This window comes from Anticarsia gemmatalis, chromosome 3 (genome assembly GCF_050436995.1).
Source record: "Anticarsia gemmatalis isolate Benzon Research Colony breed Stoneville strain chromosome 3, ilAntGemm2 primary, whole genome shotgun sequence".
Classification (NCBI taxonomy): Eukaryota; Metazoa; Arthropoda; class Insecta; order Lepidoptera; family Erebidae; genus Anticarsia; species Anticarsia gemmatalis.
The window spans coordinates 7,531,247-7,545,314 of NC_134747.1; the positions used below are offsets into that span (position 1 = coordinate 7,531,247).

The 14,068-nt window shown below is 34.2% G+C and overlaps 1 protein-coding gene across 1 annotated transcript in view; it reads left to right on the top strand.

The window, feature by feature from the left end:
• The first annotated feature begins 6,808 nt into the window (after positions 1-6,808).
• LOC142987430 (bcl-2-related ovarian killer protein-like) overlaps positions 6,809-14,068 on the top strand; it is a 53,466-nt gene continuing 46,206 nt past the window's right edge. Inside the window, exon 1 of the mRNA XM_076136180.1 lies at positions 6,809-7,109. The gene's annotated coding sequence lies outside the window, so the exon portion shown is untranslated. The remainder of the gene's footprint in view (positions 7,110-14,068) is intronic.

Below are 14,068 nucleotides of genomic sequence, written 5' to 3' on the forward strand. Positions count from 1 at the left end.
TACTTAATTTAAGTAGGTCACGATATTTGTTAATAATTTTCCTCAAAGCCCGTTCACATGGCAAATGATGATCGCGCGTTTTGACAACGCGTGTTTACAATTACCAATATTTTGTTTAGATTGTACACATGGTAAACTAAGCAGTCGTACAACCAGAGCAATCTATACTAATATCATAAAGCTGAAAAGTTTGTTTGTTTGAACGCTTTAATCTTAGGAACTACTGATCCGATTTTAAAAATTATTTCGGTGTAAGATAGTCCATTTATCGAGGAAGGCTTTAGGCAATATATCAACACGCTACGAACAATAGGAGCCGAGTACCAGTAAAAAAATCTCACATTCTCTCTTATGTGACGTAAGCGAAGGTGCGCGAGTTAGCTAGTCTTCGATATAGTGGTCACCACGCCGCTACTATTATGAGCAAAGGTATTCGATTCCTTCACCCGAACAAATATTCTATTCGCGTGGTCAAAGTCACACATATAGGTGATTCGGTTCAAGTTGTTCTTTCTGTCTGTTGTCTGCATGTTTGTAAAAATCCTCGTAATACAAGATTAAATCTTAGAACTGGAGTATTTTCTTAGATTTCTTCTCTCAAACTATATTTAGAAAAGAAAAGCTTTAAATGACTTAGTTTAGCATTTACGACACGAATATATAAGAGCTTATTTTTTTTAAACTGAATTATAATCGAATGTACATAAAGTTTGTACCGTAAGTTGAACCATTTCACAACTTTAAATGGGACTAGCACCAGACTTGCAAAGCGAGGACGTTTAATTTCTGCTACAACTCACACTGTAGCTATGTGACCGTGTTTGTTTACTAATAGACTCCAACAACGCTCCACTTCCATTAAATTGATGACAAGACCTATGTATTTTGATAGCTGCTATTAATATTTGTCACACCACCCGATACACATCATTTAACAATATTTAGACGTGATGTTGATTGAGTGGTTATGTCACTTCGACACTTCCTTTCTGATGAATGCTTAAAGAAGGTAATCGGTTAAAGAATTATAACATTAATCTTTGATATTGTTAAAATAATGAGACCTTTAGCACTAATTTAAGTTTTCAAACCTCGGTTTGTACTTTTATCTTATACTAAATCATTACGAATCTCGAAATAAACTTGCGTTACAATTTGTATCAAATGTTTTCAAAATAATTCATAAAACTTTTCAAGAAACTTGAAAGAACAATTCGTAAATTTAATACCTCAAATCTTAGTCTTTGTATGTAATCCAAATGTAAGAAATCTTACAAGGGGTCTCATGGCCCTCGAGGCCGAACTATATTCAAAGTAAGTTAAGTTACCAACACATTGTGGATTCGGGTGAAAGGTTACAATTACGCAAAGCCCCCGGGAGCCTGCGAGAGAAGATTATCAGGCTTGGCTTCACTACTTAATTAATTACGGTACTAACTCGCTCATCTTTTATAAGAAATGATAATAAACTACACGTTTTCTTGTTAATGAGCCATTATTTTCTTTATTCTAGAATCCCAGGCTTGTCGTTCTATACTATAGTATATAATAATTAAACTACGTATATCGATAAGGCGGCAGAAGTTAAAAGCTTTTGTGTGTTATCACCTCATATTCATAATGAGTAGCTGATTGCTATCCTTAAAGAAGGCACGTTACGTGACGACGTCGAAAACACCTTCAGACGATTTGATATGACTTTAGGATATTGGAATTAATAAAAAATGTAATTCATTATTTTTCCATTTTGAAGCTATCTCTAAAATGAAGCCCATTTTGACAAATTGGCTTCAGATTACAACAATTTAGATTCTAGATTACCACCTTTTTTCACCGATATCATAAGGTTTACTTATTTTCGTGAAAATCCTTTTCCATTTTTGTACACTTCATGAGCTGAAATTGTTAGCTTACATATCTTTAGCCACTATTTCAACAAAAAAATATCAATGTTGTGTTCAAAAATGTTACACAAGGTTCATTTGACAGCATCAATCCGACCTGAATGAGGGAAGGTTACGTAATAGTGCCCTACGTGTCAAACACAACGCTACGTCATTTTTCACGGTTTATTACAAAAGGAATTGTACCGGAACCATATTAGGGAGTCAATTGTATGTATGAATGAAGAGTAGAGATGACACAGCGTATGACCATTAGGCGAGAATAATGTGTTCCAAAGACGTTTTGCTTGTAATGTACACACTAATATGGTTAAGCTGGTCCCTGTTAGATTGCATGTTCTAGGTTCGATTTCTTGATTGACCCCACAATATACTATACCAATGTAATCTTTCTCTTTGTTTACTTTTTAAACAAGTGGTCTGATCGAAGGATTAAATAACCTTGCCCCGCGAATTTAAAAATCACAAACAGATAAACAAGCAGACCCAAAACAACTTTTCCGCTACAAAAGGGTATTTTTTTTTTCTGGTTAACGAAAATATGACTGCGTTACAGTAGCAAAGCTGTCAATTTATCAAACGCTATGCTAAAAAATGTTTCGCTATGATGTCGAATCTTATATCGTTACACAAATATTTTTGCAGCTTCGTATATTCACCTGTGTTTTCCGTATAAAAATTCAAGTGACATCTCTTTTCATGCATCACGCATATTGTTATTCTGAACACATTAAGGATAATGCCAGCTGTTTCCTTAATTTCGTTGTACATACAAAAACAAACTGAGTCATACAATGAGTAACAGAACATAACTAGTACAAAGCAACGTGAAATATTTGAATGAAACTCTTCAAACTCATTAACTACATACACTACAGTTACACTAAGAAGAAACTCTGGCAGCGTCAAAACTTTCCCGAAACTTTTTAATGAAGTAAAACTTCGTATTAATATTCTCAAAGGATATCAATTTGTACTTAATTTTGAAGCATAATATTAATAAAAGTATCTTCTGAGGAAATTTCCTTGCCTCGGTTTTAAGGCTATTAGCTATCGCCCACATTTTATAAAAATCTTGACACTAAGTTAAATGTCAGACGTTGGGGTAACTATCTATCAAATAGAAAACTTACTTAAGTAAAAAGCGACGAGGAAATTGTTTTTGAATTGAAGATTGATATTTATGTTTAATAGTTCATATTTTAATTTATTCATTAATAAGTATACCAAATAAGAAGCACGATCAATTGGTGGATAAGAACTGTACAAATATATAAAGGGATGCCGTTGTGGATATAAAAATACTTAATACTTACATTTCTCGTTTGAGAGGAGACCCTTGCCCTGCAGTGGGACAGTAATGGGTTAAAAAAAATGCTGATCGCTAAAAATATAGCGATAAACTCTCTATTTGCTAAGATTTGTGTTCACGTTTACTATTAAAAGATAAAATCACATAAATTATTTATGAAGATTCACAAGGTTTAAGCAGCAATAAGCCTCATTCACTTGAAAAGCGGTTTAAGTTGTGTTCGCTGAATTTGATAAACTAAAGTGCGTTACGTGAGGCATTATTCATAAGTTCCACGTATCAGGAAGGATTCACGTACCATCATTAATTTAACTTTGACTTACAATGTAGGTACGTGGCTATAAATAACTTCGTTAAAACAAGAACTAAACTACTCATAGAAACAACAAAAACTGAGGGCAAAGGGGTCAATTAATCCTTAAAATAGATAGTACAAAAGGTAAAATATAAATAGCACGTAAACAAACTAGGACCGCGAATAAAAGAAAAACCTTGACACGAAGTGTTATTTATTTGAAGTCGATATACAATATTTTAAGTCGAGTTTCAGATTTAGCTATCCAACAATACTGGATTAAAAACTCATAGGTTTTAACTAGCTAATCCATGATCGCGCAGGAGAGCCTTAGTAAGATGAACAAGTATAGAATCAAATATAACTTATATTTTTTCAATAAACTGTCTCCTCCTTTATTGCCCGTAAGCTCCTAATCTTCCTTTATCCTCGAAAGTCAAAACAGCGGAACAACAAGGCGTTGCTTATAAATAAAAAATATCATTGTATATGGCACCACAAATGTCACTTTTTTCCTCCATCTTGGGATATTATGGCGGCACAGTATATTACTTTGTCCGCTACGCGCAGTTCACTGAATTGGCGGGAAGGCCCATCGGAAAACACAATTTGTGTCCGTACTTTCAAGAAGCTACTATAGGATGAATTTTGGTTCATTCAGCAATGAAATGAAAGCCACCTATCACTATATACACAATATTTGTTACACTAAGTCTGTGCCTCGATCGGAGGTCTCTAAAAGTTGTCTCTGAGTTTTCCTGTCAAAATTTTCTTAATTATTACTCATTCTTAAGGATTGTTAGGAAGCTGAGTATTGTAGATCTCCGTGCCTAAAAGAGCACGTGAAATCATCAGTCTTGGGAAGGTTCATATCTGACGGAAGATGTGTCTGGCGTAGCTTATTTGGATGGGCTTCGCACCGACGCATCATCGGTTGAGTGTTATTCTATACATTTAGCTGTTCTGGCGTTGCGCGACCGATAATACGCGACGTATGTTCCGTCAGATATGAACCTTCCCTTACTGCTGACCTCTCACTGGTCGTGTCGATTATCCATCCACCTGACTATGAAAGTGAACTTGTTTATTGTGCACACACTTGGACAGATAAAACAAACTCCTGCGCCGTTGGCTGGTTTCAATAAAATTAGCCTCTCTAGCCTAATATCGGCTAGAAGGATATTATTACATGAAGGTATTATTTATTACGTTATATTCAATGGAAGCCAGACATACATCAATAAAGGCCGATTTACTCAATTAACTGTGTTTGATTAATTAGCTGTCACATCTCCGATTCGTGATTGATCTCATGGAAGTGGATATGCCGATTGTTGAGCCTAATGTTTATTTTTATACACAATGAAAAATATTTTATCTTTGTAATGGGAAGTTTAGGCAAAATGGGTAATTTCATCGTAAATTATTTATATTTACGGGATAAGGCCTTACCAATCATTTCTTTTATATACAGTAGCTCAAATATAAATTTTCGGTGATATCTTGTACTTTCAAAGCAATTTCTTTACATTTGGGCAAACGAATATTCTTAATACTTCTAGTTATAAATATGCTTAAAACGCTCGGTTAAAGTAAGTAGCAAAATAAGTGCGTAAATTAAATAGTAAAAGGTTTGCATTTTTAGCATTCTTGCTGCACAAATTCTGTTAAATACGATATCAAAGTTAAAATACCAATTTCTTTACCACAGCCCTAAAATATGTTAAAATTGTTAAAATTTACGTGAATTTGCCTTAAATAAATAACCTCTTTACTTAAGCCACAGTTATTTCAGTGGTAGTAATGTATGCTACGTAGTTCAATATTATTATTGAATGGTATGATGGTATGTCATGAATAATGACGTCATTATTAGTTTACTAGTTATTACATGAATGAGTACTCAGTAATAATATTCCCGCCTACAACTTTACGTAAATAAGGAAAGGATCGTCTTGCGTTTTACTTTGTTTTTTTATTCCATAATATTCCCGTGCCGAGTGGTATAAGTTGGCACTTCCCACGCAAGTAGTCGACGGTTCGATCCCGAGGCAATAAACCAATGACTTTTCGAAGCTATATGTGTATAAAAAATAATTAGCACTTGCTCTAACGGTGAAGGAAAACATCGTGATGATGTTACGATCCTGTACTTGGCCAGCGTGATGGACTCAAGTCCTAACCCCTCCCTCGTTCGGGAGGAGACCGTTGCCCAGTAGTGGGACAGTAAGGGGTTAAGAAAAAATATATTTCCGTGACTTAACTTCGATTAAAAACAATTCTGAATAAGTATCACATAGCTTATGGTGCGATTTTAATAGTTGCTTTCATATTTTTACTGTCGCTACATATCTATCGGATAGGATATCCAATACTTATCCACAAGCCATAAAACTGGGTATTTGGATAATATGACCCCACATGATATGAATGATATCAAACTTTTCTTTGGACGAAGGCTTTATGAGTCCGAGAGTTTCTGCACCTCTCCGTGGTTTTAATTCAAACATACATTTTTTTCACCATAAAAACAAACAAAGATTTGACAAGCTATGGATTTAATACACAAGTATTTTTAACTGAAAACAAACATGAATATATTACAATGGAGTTCATATTCGTATTCCATTTCATGTGCCATGAACAGTGTGTTGTTTACTTACGTATAGAACATAGAACTGCATACGATTGACATTATTATTGTACTCTAGTAACGTTTTCTAGAACGTCTCTCACTGTAATATACATGTATGTTACAGTGGCATTGCAGAGAAAATGTATAATTAATGTATTCTATTTCATTCAAACCTTTTACTGCCATTATATTTTAGAAATATAGATACGACCCCTATTCAATTTACCCTTGATACTCTTTTCATTTTTGTAAATTAATATAGGTAATACCGTCATTTTTATTCAGTGAACCACAATTTATTCCGCAGACTTAATTTCAAATGTTTGAATAAATACGGAAAGATTTATCATTATGTAAATCTGAAATATGCAAATTTAATCAGCTTCAAAGTAAGATCCCTGCAAAAAAATAACGAGAATGAATACGAAAACGCGGACAGGCAACACTTTGAACAACGCACGATTCGTTACCATGAGCCTTGTGTGTGTATCACTACAATCAAACATCGATCGAAATCATCGCAGCCTTGAGATAATGGTAAACACGCTTGCTAATCGATTTTCGTTAAATAGAATGGAATAGGAAGCATCGCGGAGATGGCCGGAGCTCGTCGAATCAACAATGCACTGAGCTGTTAAGATACACGTTAAGAAAAGTGGTCGTCGGTTGTGTACCAACCGGCATTTTTAATGTGTTTAGTTGATAACCGCGGGCCGCGCACGACGCTCGTGCCAGCGCGCAACTCGCACGACGAGCGCGACGCGCGCTGCACTTCTTATCACATACCAGTTTTATTCGTGTTTTCATTGTGTAACTTTCCGAGAGTGGTTCCACTACTGACCCAAACTTACAAAGTGCATTCTCCGATCGTTAACCCAACGAGCCACCGGCCGGCAGGCGGCGCACGGGCCGCTGGGACCTGGTCCATATATCACCACAAACACTGCTCACAATTGACTCAAGGTATATCAAATAACTATCTATTCATCTAATATTTACATAATGCATTATGTATCGGAGACAAGGGACGAGTGCATTACTCGAATATGTATGGACGATAGTTTTTAAACTATGGATTTATGCGAAAACAACGCTTATAGCAGCACTTGAAATTTAAGAATATATCAGAAAAACATACACACACATACTAACGGAGACATCATAAATGTATAAATATGTGTGTGAAGTAAGAACTTTATACATCTTTACTTATAATTTGTGTCGAGTTTAGTAAGATGGCCATCGTCATAAGTACAAAAAATATAGTAGGTAGGCCACACAGCGCTGCACAAACAACTTTAACTCCTTTTACAAACGGAAATGGCAGCATTGCGTTATTTATACCGTGTTTTACTTAATTTTATCTAGATTATGACCAATATAGACTCGGCAAAGTTACGTACATGGTGCAAGTACCAGTATGAGTAATCAACAATTTTAATGGTGGCTGCAATTTGTCAGAAAAACACCTTGTTTACTACTTTGTTATTGGTATTTGATTTGAACAGATTGTGTTTGTTCACATAGAAAGGTAGGTAATTTGTATCTAACCACGAAATGAGAGATGAGCAAAGTGGCCAAAACAATCAATTGTAATCCCAGAACCCTGAAAAATGAGTAACCTAAATAAGTACCCTAATTAGGTACTCTCTAAACACTGACCACGATAATATATTATCGTCGGTATACACTAAATACAAACCCTACCGAAACAGAAGTGTTAGCTTATAGATACTACACAACGAAACAAATGAAACCGAAAAGGTTGTTCAAACATTAGAAGGCAACATAAAATAAACGTTATTATATTTACAATATTAACACAAATGGTTCACAGTAACTAATTGTCAACCCTGTTGGTATATCCACAAGGATTTTCATTTCCACGAAAGCCTGATAAAATTGATATCATACTCTCAATTAAACACATAAAATAAAGTGTTTTATAGCGCTGCAGTTTATACTTTCACTGTATTATTTAACTTACTGATTCCTTCTGAAAATGAACAATGATGTCAATACAAATGTTATAATATTAAGTGGCCATGAGGTTCCATGAGCTCCGGCCATGAGCTCTTTTCATAAGGCTCTACCCCTTTCCAAGCTAGTGCTAGATTCAGTCATTGTAACGACTAACATAAGTGTCAACATTTGGCCGAAATGAATTATGATTTGATTTCTAAGTATATCTACCTCGTCTGTGCCTTGGCTGCAACTTTGTTGAAACTAGGTTAATAAACCTCCCAAAATAGGATAGTATAGTTAAGACAAATCATATTAGGCCGTTTAAGCTATAAAAGGTGACGATGTACTGCTGTGATTTCCAAATTTAGTGTCCAACATTTTGTAACTCTGCAACTAACAGCAACTGTTAACTTTAAAAAAGTTATCAAAGCCTTGCATGGCCGCAACATATTTATTCCAAAATAAACATTGCATTCATAAACCGAGGTTTTGCAAAGCGAGATATTCATAAGAGTTCTGAAGTGGACGTTATCTTTTTTAAATATTTCATTAAGGTTTTATTTTTATGTAAATTTGTACTGCGTACAAAAGACTCGCCCTATGTAGTGCAAACTTTCAGAGGTTTACTTTGTGCCCGCGTCCGCTATTTAAAATGTTGACACAAAGAGAACCACAGCAAAAAAGGTCAAGAAAACCGAACTTCATCTCATAAGTTTTAAAAGTATTTTGTATCTACAAATAGAGGATTATTATGAACTTGTAATAAAATCTCTTTGGCTTTAAGGATCACAAATGAGTACACGGTTCATAAGGTTTCTTTCAGTGAGCTCGTGAGGTACACAAATATCGAGCCTTTTTGTGTAGAGAAAAGATTTTATTACAAGTTCATACATACTATAATGCGAAAAGACTTTTATCCCGACCTAATATAATGGTTTTTTTTAACACAATAGTAATAGATAAAAGTATCTTTTAAAGTATACTATCAGTACAACAGAATAGAGATGCTTTGCCACATAGTATGTAACAGAATGATACGTGTATCTATATGGTAACCACTCATACTAAGTGGACAACATCTGCATTCGTGTCTGCATTAAATATGTACACGATGTCATATTCATTGTCACGTCATATTAATACATTGCTATAGTAGCACGACATCTTTCTAACATAACTAACTGTGTCCTGCAGCGTTGTCTGCATTTCACCTGCATTCATGATGACAGCACTGCACGAATAACAACGTAAATTAATTTCACTACAGATGATTTCAAAACGTATTGTTCAAATAGATTATAGATTCTTTTTGAATGAATGGATTAATTGTTGAATGAACCGTTCATCATTGAACAAGGAAATGCTCAGCGCTCTTTTAATTAAATTAACATAATAATATGTAATACAAGAAATATGTACATTTTACTTGCAGGCGTATTATCAATGTTTTATTTGCAAATTAGAATAACCTTTGACATATAAACTAAATTAATTAATGAGTAAGTTTTTCTGCTGCAACATTTATACAATTTTTATTCGGTAATTGCACTTTCTTGCAGTTGACAGGTTATTAAACGGTTCAAGTCACAATTAATTGCTTTCAGATGAGTGTTATCGGTCATTCATTATTTATTGCCAATTGCCACGTAATTGAGCCAATTAAATACTTATTGATATCCTTACATAACTGCACGGAGAGAAAATTATACCGTTTAAAAGAAAAGTAGCAATTAAGGCAGCAGTCATTGCCATTTAAGTTAGACTATCGACCAATTTTTTTCTGCGTCAAATAACTATTCAAACAACAACTTTAAATTTTTTTGCAGATTTTCTATAATCTATAATATTATCGCCGAAATCGCCCAATATTGATTCCTCAATGCTTTACGTCAACCATTTTCCTCGAATTCACCGGCAATGAAAAATCGGAAACTAAAAAAATTTCATTTCTACGTTTTAGAACTTATTAACTAAAGCTTTTACTTGTCGATTCTCTCGTGTTACAATAATATGTTTTCATTACCGTACCTTTTATTTGAGTATTTAATTAAAGCAGACATCTTGTATTCTAATAGGTATTCATTAGTGACATTAATGAGAGAAAAGCCAAGGGACCATGGGATCCAAAACAATATTTATTATGAAAATTATTGAGCGGGTATAATTCTGTTGTTTCTATAGGAACATAAGGAAGGAAGGTAAAAACCGTTTGTTACTGAAATTAAATTTATAAAATATGTATGAAATAAGTAAGTAGAAAATACAGATTTAACATAAAAGGAGCACTTTATAAGTAAGGTTTGTAAATAATAACATATTTCAAAGAAAATGATTGAGCATTCTAAAGTACTTCAACAGGGCAAGACATTCGAAGAAGTCAAAAATCAACACTAAATTTTCGCTAAAATGTTGTATGAGAGATCTTCATAGAAATAACTTCAATTGAGCAATTTAATGCGATTTCAATAATAAGTTACGGAAATATTTCTACAATTAAGGAATAGTTTTCTTATTTTTTTTTGTTCTAATTCGAGCTATAGACCATTTCAAATTACAAATCATGGTCCTTTACTCAATACACTTTTCAAATTTAATTAGCAAGAATACGTGGGCCACTACTTATATTTTGAGCCTAACTATGAAAAACGGTAAATATGTAGGCGGAAACTACTTTATCGTGTTCTCGGGTATTCTTATGCATGATCTAGATAGATTTTTATCCGATCGAAATATTTTTTAAATATTTTTTTTTCTTTCCCGAAGACCCCTCAAAAACAGAGTGTTTAAAAGCATAACCTGTTTCTTGTGCCGATGAAAAATCAAGGTTAATGCTATTTATTTTTGATGTTTTGGAACTAAATAAAGTCATTTGATGTTAAACTGTAGTGTATGGCGAGAAACTAATTTATTCGATTATTTTCGTGCACATAACAGCCGATTGTTTAACAAGATGTGTTAGGGCGGGCATTGTCATTATAGCACTCGACCTGTAGGATTTTGTGGTTTTTCCATATTTTAAACCAGTCTTTCGGTAAACTTTTGATTGTAAATCAATAAGAATTAACCATTCTACATTTTTCTAAAAACATTTTGGGCCGTGACAAAGTTTTTATAAAAAATCAAGGGCCTATTTGTTTCGAAGTGCTTCGAGCGCGAAAATCTTTTTCTGGATTTGGTTCATCTTAAAGCATCCATTAAGTTGACTGACAATTACTTTTCGGCTCATGCGCATAGATCCTAGATCTGTGGTCTGTCACGATTTGATACATGTATTTTGAAGCAAAACGATAGAATTTTAAAGCATTTGTGCGCACTAATCAGCGCGAGTACCTTTGCGAATTCTTGTAGAAAAAAAATTGGCTCGTTCAGAAAAAAACTTCTAAACGGAAATGTTCTCTCCAAATATTTTATATCTAAGAGTGGAAATAATGTATAGGATCGTATCGATCTCTTGATGTGTCAGGAAACGAAAATGCATAATTAATTTTCGCACAGCATCGATTTTTCCGGACACAACTGGTGACCTTGGACGACCTTCAGGAATTTCATTGGTGAGGAAAAAATAATCATGATAGAACTCTACATATTAGCATTTTAAATTTTCAAAAGATCGGACTTTATCATCAAAATAATAAATAAGTCGATATAGACACGACTGTTTCTATAAGTCACGTCGAAAGTCGTAAAAAATATTTGCACGAAAGTGTTAACACCCTCATACCATTTTTCCGCACACTTACAATTTTCGATCGACGATATTGAAAATATTTTCAGCGCAGATTTCAAAACTTTCTTAGGAATGTAGTAGTCAAAAAGGTCAAACTTTACGATGAAAAAACCAAATGGGGTCTAAAACAATCAGATTCGTCAAGGCTCAAAATATAAGTAGTGACCTAAGTATTACGAACAGCACTAAGGCTGCAAAAAATACTTAAATCCAAATCTCAATGACATTCCTAAACTATGTAAACCATATTGTCATAGTAAATGACTCAAATAAATTGAATCGAGACCGACTCATTAAAATCACACACATAAGAAATTAGACGAAACTTGCTAAAGTTCTTTCAACGTTTGAGAAGTAAATATATGATTGTGACGTATTTCTTAATCTGAACGTCGCGATTCCTTTTGTAGTTAAACGTTTTGAACGGCTGATGACCTTGCGTGCGACGTAGTAATACGGCAACATTTAGTTTTTTACTGCTATCGGATTAATCTATAGAACTGTCTTCCTCCTAGTCTCATTATGGCCAATCACATCGGTCGAGTTCATATTCTGTCATTTGGGATCATAAACGACGATAAAAGTTCTGGGCGAACAGGAACCTACGATACGAGAAGGAATATCATTTTTTTTTAGTTCTGAAGTTAGAATTAGGAGTTCGTTTCTGGATAGAATTAAGAAGAATCAACAGCAATTTAGGAATCTGGATATCCAAGGTAGAGGTAAAACACAAGATCAGCCTCATAAATAGCTTAAACTCAAACTATATTTCTAAACTGCTTGGTTTCAAAAAGTCGATACTTTTTACCCTCAATCCCGGTAGCAACTGTCATCTATGTTTATGACAGCCGGAAACAAGCGCAAGTGTGGCTTAAAGGACTTACAATTTACCGACGCATTTTTTTTATATTCTATGGATACAATTCCAATGAAGATTAACCATTTACTTTATATTTTTTACTCCATAAAATCATTTTACATGCCTGTTTTTTCTCACACCTCGCATGAGTAGCGTCTGTTGTAGTCAATTAATGTCTGCTTCGACAGTCTACTAATTGCTAAGTAAACTAACATATTATACTGTTACTATATGAACTATTTTTAAACTACCAGAGTAGTTCCTCAAATATACTAGCTGAATAATGTGACAAAGTGTTAATAACAAGAGGAAAAAAATACAAAAGACTTTTTCCCTACCTAACTCTTGACTTATATTCTCCATCTTGATTATGTTTATATTTTTTTAGCCTATTATCAACCCTGTGCTGAGTCTCCTTCCGAGTTGAGGGAGGGGTTAAGCCTTGAGTCCACTACACTGGTAAAGTACGTGTTAGGATCTTTTCTTGCCAGAAATACGTTGAAAATTTTTGGACAACATTTCATCACGATGTTCTTTCTTTTATAGTTAGAACAAGTCATAAAACCATTATTTATAATACTCACATTTACTGATCAAGGTTTTCAATTTATCAAACCTAGGGATTTGACAATTTATTAGCAGTGATAGTCAATCATTAGCATTACAATTACAATTCTGTCAAATATGAATGTTCACATAAAATCGCAGCCGCGCAGGTAAACCCACATTCCATGTCAATATGATTTGTCAGTCACATAACCACAAATTACAAAGCGCTTCCCCCGTCAAACGACATAATTGTCCCTCACTAATATGAGCCCGACCGCGAACTAAACCATGCCATTACTTTGTATGGGGGAGGTAAATCCCTTGCATCCTCTTACGTTCGACACCCTCGTCATAAATATAAGTGAAAATGTTCTATGGCTCTTATCTTATGCCTAATGGAATCGTTCTAATACCGTACCCAAAATAATACGTAGTTATAGTGAAACTAAAGTTAGAACAGTCAAAATAATTCGCTATAAATATAACAAGTGTTCATGCATATTGTGCATTGTGATAATCTGCGTTACTTATGCCCGTGACTCTACTCCTGTAGTTTTCTTCTTCGAAACAAATAGCTTAAGTCCATTCCCGTCATACTATCTATTTACCGAGCACGTTTTAAGTGTAATCGTTCAGACGTAAAAGTAGGACAAAAAAGCACACATTGACGTTTACAATATAAGGTATTGAAGTATGGAGGGTCTATTTAAAACTATTAGATGGCGTCAGGCTAGTAATTTACAAAGAACAATGATTAAAAAATGAATCTACTTGTATTAATAAATGTAATAAGCGAGCATACAAGCGCAATTAGGAGGTCAA